Source organism: Carlito syrichta, unplaced genomic scaffold (assembly GCF_000164805.1).
Source record: "Carlito syrichta isolate Samal-C Ts95f unplaced genomic scaffold, Tarsius_syrichta-2.0.1 Scaffold304770, whole genome shotgun sequence".
Taxonomy (NCBI): Eukaryota; Metazoa; Chordata; class Mammalia; order Primates; family Tarsiidae; genus Carlito; species Carlito syrichta.
This window is the reverse complement of record NW_007248866.1, coordinates 260,621-266,100: the sequence shown is the minus strand read 5'-3', so window position 1 is coordinate 266,100 and position 5,480 is coordinate 260,621. Positions and strand designations below refer to the sequence as shown.

At 45.8% G+C, this 5,480-nt stretch overlaps 1 pseudogene; it reads left to right on the top strand.

Moving 5' to 3' along the window:
* The window catches only part of LOC103263250, a 9,790-nt pseudogene extending 4,537 nt beyond the window's left edge, over window positions 1-5,253 (top strand).
* The last annotated feature ends 227 nt before the right edge of the window (window positions 5,254-5,480 follow it).

The window sequence follows — 5,480 nt, the reverse complement described above, 5'->3', positions numbered from 1 at the left end:
ACTGCAATCCAGTCTGGGCGATGGAATGAGACTCCAACTCAAAAAAAAAAAAATATGTGGAAACATCTTTGCCAAGAAATGGGGGGAATGGAAAATGGGGAGTTAATGTCTAATGTGCTAAAAGTGTCAGTTTTGCAAGGTGAAAAGATTTTTTGGATGGCTGCACCACAATAACTGTACTTAATACCACTGAACTGTATATTTTAAAGGGTTAATTTTATGTTATGTGTATTTTACTACAATTTTTAATTTAAAAAGTAAAAACTTTAAATTTTTAAAATTACTGCAGCAGGTATTAAATGTCACTTTCTGTTTTGGGGATTTACTCTTTCATCACTTAACGAATAGGATTTTTCTGGGGATTTTTTTCCTCTCAAGTTCCCAGCATTCAGAATAGCAGCACCACCGTGTGGTCACAGCTGCAGGGACCAGTCTGCAGGGACCGAGTCTCTCTTGCTGCCCAACTTTTTAAATATAGGTTCAGCATCCTTAGTCCAAAACTCCAAAATCCAAAACGCTCCAAAATCCAAAAATTTTTGAGCCACAAGTGGAAAATTCCACACCTGACCTAGTGTGACATGATTCAATCTAAATACAGTCAAAACTCTTTCATGCACAAAAATATTTAAAATGTAGTATAAAACTATCTTCAGTCTCTATGTACAAGATGTACATGAAACATAAATAAAATTCATGTTTAGACTTGAATTCCATCCTCGAAAATCTCATTATGTATATGCAACTATTCCAAAATCTGGGGGAAAAAATCAAAAACCCGCTGGGCACAGTGGCTCAAGCCTGTAATCCCAGCACTTTGGGAGGCCGAGGCAAGAGGATTGCCTGAGCTCAGGGGTTCAAGACCAGCCTGGGCAACTTGATGAGACCTCACCTCTACAATAAGTCAAAAAAATTAGCTGGGCATGGTGGTGTGAGCCTGTAGTTCCAGCTACTTGGAAGGTGGAAACAGAAGGATCACCTGAGCCCAGCAGGTCAAGGCTGTGGTGACCATGAGCATGCCACTGCACTCCAGTCTGGGTATAGAGTGAGACTCCAACTCAAATTTTTTAAAAAATCAAAAACTCTTCAGGTCCTGAGCATTGAGATAAGAAATTCTCAACCTGCAGTATGCCGCCATCCAAATAGTGATGTGAAGTATTGAACAGTAAAGAGATCATTCTCATAGCTAAACATTTTCAATAATTCACCTCCTGAGAACAATTTGGCAACATTTCCCACTGGTCATTTTTCTTTTGTTAACTTTATTAACTCGTTCTAGTTCGAGGACTATACGCCTTCTGGTTACTCTACTCATATCTTAGAGTCAAAAAAGGGTTGCTAAGCTTTACCCTGAAGGTGTCAAGGCAGCTTGTCACCAGAAGACAGAAGTTTCTCTCTGTTTCATCCCCAGACTTACAAAACTGGAGCTCAGACACCAGGGCGATTGCACTTAGAAGCCTCGGGTTTATAAGAGCTCAGCAAAAACGGCCTCTTGCATTGTAACTCTCCACAAGAGACCTTTGAGTCCCTTCTCTCCTATAGTAAAATTAGGGCATGGGGAGGGGGGACAAGTAAGTAAGGGTATCTACATAGAAAGAGCAACCCCACTCTCACCCCACTGGTTTCTCTCCACCTAGAGAATAAGCGGCCACTTTGCTCCTACTGGAGGAAGACAGCCCCTCCCACCAGGCATCTCCACCAGCACTGGCAGGTGTGGTAGTAAACAGTGATGCTTCCCACCAATGGTGCACCCCATGGGTGTCTTGGCAGCCTGCCTGCTTGACAAATTACCTCTGTGAGTCCTCAGAACTGTTTCCTCAAAGGTCAGATGCAAGCATATCTTCACCGATATAGATCTTACAGCCTCATCTTGCAAAGCTTTTGATACAGAGGCTCATACTGGAATTGCTGAAACAGACGGCCATGAGAGCTGGGAGGGAATCGGAGAGAATGGCTGCTCTCCCCCATCCCAGAGTCTATTGTTCTGGGGGTGAAGGGTGTCCTTGTTTGGCTCGGACCCTAAATAAGAATGGTGAGGGACTGGGGCCATATCCGCCTCTGTTTCCAGGAGCCTGCTGGAGAGGGTCCCCAGTTTGACCTCCAGTAAGCCAGGCCTGGTTCCAGACTCAGGATCTGCCCTGAGCGCTGGAATCCCTTTCCCTGGCTCCATGTAAGCATATGGCAATCTGAATGTAATCCACCATTAGAACCCCCATCACCCAGCCCCAGCCTCTCTGGAATGAGGGGTGCGGGGTGTCATAGCCACCTGGCATGCCTGTGACCCTTGCTGGCAATAGCTTTTCTTCCCACTAACTTTTAATGATAAAACATGGTGCCTAATTACAGGAACTTAAATTTGTTTTGTTTACCCTAAGTGGCATTTAAAAGTTCCTAACAACTTCTTTGTCTGGGCAAGTCAGCAAGTGATCTCATAAGAGGTCTTTGTTCTTCTGGGAGTCCTAAGCAGCTCCTTTTAGCTGTTTAAGTAGGAAGCCAGCCTGTATTGCCCCAAGTGAGGGGAGGCAGGGCTTATATACTGGCTGGGGGGAGTCCGTCCCTCTCCTTAGGTTTTGCATAGAGACTCACTACTGAGAGAAGCTGAGCACTTCTTTAGGGGCCAAGTAACTTCTGTGGAACAAGGAAACGTGAGACCCCAGACCCTTTCTTTTGGAGGCCTAATGTTCTTAGAACCTCCCTAGCTCTAGCCAAGGTCTGCTAACAGGAAAGGGTGCCAAAGGGCCCAACGGGAGCCTGTCCTGACTGACGGAGGAAGCAGAACTATTGACCTTGCATCTTAGTCAGCTCCAACTTTGTTAACAAAATATCATAGACTCTGTGACTTAAACAACAAATATTTATTACAGTTCTGGAGGCTAAGAGGTCCAAGATCAAGGTGCTGGCAATCCAGTGTCTGGTGAGGACTCATTTCCTGGCTTGCAGATGGCACTTTGTTGTTTTCTCACAGGGTGTAGAGAGATAGCTCACTCTGGTCTCTGTCTCTTCATACAAGGACACTAATCCCATCATAGGGGCTCCACCCTCATGACCTCATCTAACCCTAATTATATCCCAAAGGCTTCACCTCCAAATACCATCATATTGAGGGGTAGGGCTTCAACATAGAAACTTGGGGGGACACAAATTCGGGAGGAATTTCAGGGTCCATAGGACCCTGTATCAGTGCTAAGGCCTGGAATTGTTCATGGAGGAAACCATGTTTGGCACAGGTTGAAGGTACCCCCAGCCAGATAGATGCTTAGAAGACATTTTCCATGTCTCTCTCTGCAAGGCATATGGAGGCAGCTCTGACTCTTTTAAACTAAGTCTCCATGGGTTCTCCAGGAATTTGGTCAAGGTACTTCCCATTAATCTGGGATTTTAAGGACTTTAACAGTAACTTTAAATATTTAAAAAAGAGAGGAGACAGGTGCAATAGCTCACACCTATAATCCAAGTAACTCTGGGAGGCCAAGGCAGCCTGGGCAACCTATCGAGACTTTGTTTATACAAAAAAAAAAAAAAAATTTAATTAGCTGGTCATGGTGACATGTGCCTATAATCCTAGCGATTTAGGAGGCTTAAGGGGGAGATCATATGAGCCCAAGAGTTCAAGGCTGCAGTGAGTTATAATTGTACTTCTACACTCCATCTTAGGAAAAAAGAGAGGTAACCTCACTTGTACCCCAAGCTGTAAAGCTAGTTACGTGGGTAACAATATAAACATATCTTGTTTTCCTTCCTTGATCACATGATGAGGAGACTCACCATAAACACTGGAGCAGGAAAGAACCAGGTTTCCAGTCTGGTCTCTACTGTGCTGCAGCAGACTGACTGTTGTCACTTCATTTCTTTAAGACTCAGTTTCATCTATAAAATCATAATCATCTCACCTGCCAGGGAGGTCATTGCAAGGATTAACACAAAGAATTTGTGTTCCAGGCACCCAACAGAACCTCAGCAAATGAGTTTCCTCCTTCCTTAAAGACCCCCATATGTGGCACCATCACATTGTGCTTTAGAACCTCAGTAGGACCCAACTTATCATTTAGCATAGAGTAAGTCCTCAGTAAAAGTTGATTGATTTGATACCTGGATTCTCCTCGAGTAGTACACCCTCAGAATGGAACCATACCTCCATCAGGTGTGGGGGTCTAAAAGCGGTTGAGCATTTGCAGGTCAGAAGATGATTTCTCTGGACCGTGTCCTCTTCTTGGGCTGGAGGCCACACCCTTGTACTTGGTGTCCTTGACAACATGTCCTGCCCCTTCTACCGGTCTTGGACTGTGGGGAGGCCTCTGGCCACCAGCGGGGCTGTTTTTGCTTCTCACTCCATCTTCGTGACTTCTCATTAACACCCGTGACACTGTTGGGGTGCCCCTCGACTCCAGAACCTACACTCGCCCCAGGGTGTCCTGCTCCAGCCTGGGCCCTCCCTGAGCTTCCCCATCCCCTTTGTTGTCCTTGCCCCAGTCCTCCTCGCCACTGCTAAAGTGTCCAGAGTCTTTAAAGAGTCTTGGTTTATTTGAGGAAATGACTTTTTCCTTAAACATGCAGATAAATGACTTAACTAAAAATACAAATATCCACCTTGGAAACCATGATAGATTTAGGGTTTTGTTTTCGTTTTTAATAGACTTCATTTTTGTAGACCAGATTTAGGTTCACAGCAAAATTGAGCAGAAGGCACAGAGGACAATTCTCTTTCCTTTCTCTCTTTCCAGCTGCCCAAGATGCTGAAAGAAAAGAAGACCAAGGGAAGAAGGAGACCCTGACCCCTGCTATGGCAAAGAAGCAGGAGACCAAGAGGGTGGTGAATCCCCTGCTGGAGAAAAGGCCTAAGAACTTTGGCGCTGGACAGGACATCCAGTCCAAAAGGAACCTCACCTGCTTTGCCAGATGGCCCCACGACATCGGGCTGCAGCAGCAAAGAGCTGTGATCCATGAACAGCTGAAAGTGCCTCCAGCAATTAACCAGTTCACCCGGGTCTTGGACGCAAACAGCGGCTCAGCTACTTGAGCTGGCCCACAAGTACAGACTAAAGACAGCAAGGGAAAAAGCATTCTGTTGGCCTGGGCTGAGGAGAAAGCTGTTGGCAAAGGGAATGTTCTACTAAGAGACCACCAGTTCTCCATGCAGGGGTTAACACTGTCACCACCTTGCTGGAGAACAAGAAGGCTCAGCTGGTGGTGACTACACAGGACCTGAATGCCATCAAGCTGGGCTGGCTGTCTTCCTGCCTGTCCTATGTCACATAATGGGGGTCCTGTACTGTGTTTTCAGGAGGAAGGCAAGACTGGGACATCTTGCTGGTTGTGGTGGCTCATGCCTGTAATCTCAGCACTTTGGGAGGTGGAGGTGAGAGAATTGCCTGAGTCCAGAGGTTCGAGACCAGCCTGGGCACTTGGCGAGACCTTGTCTCTACAATAAACCAAAAAATTAGCTGGGCATGGTGACACATACCCATAGTTCCAGCTACTTGGAA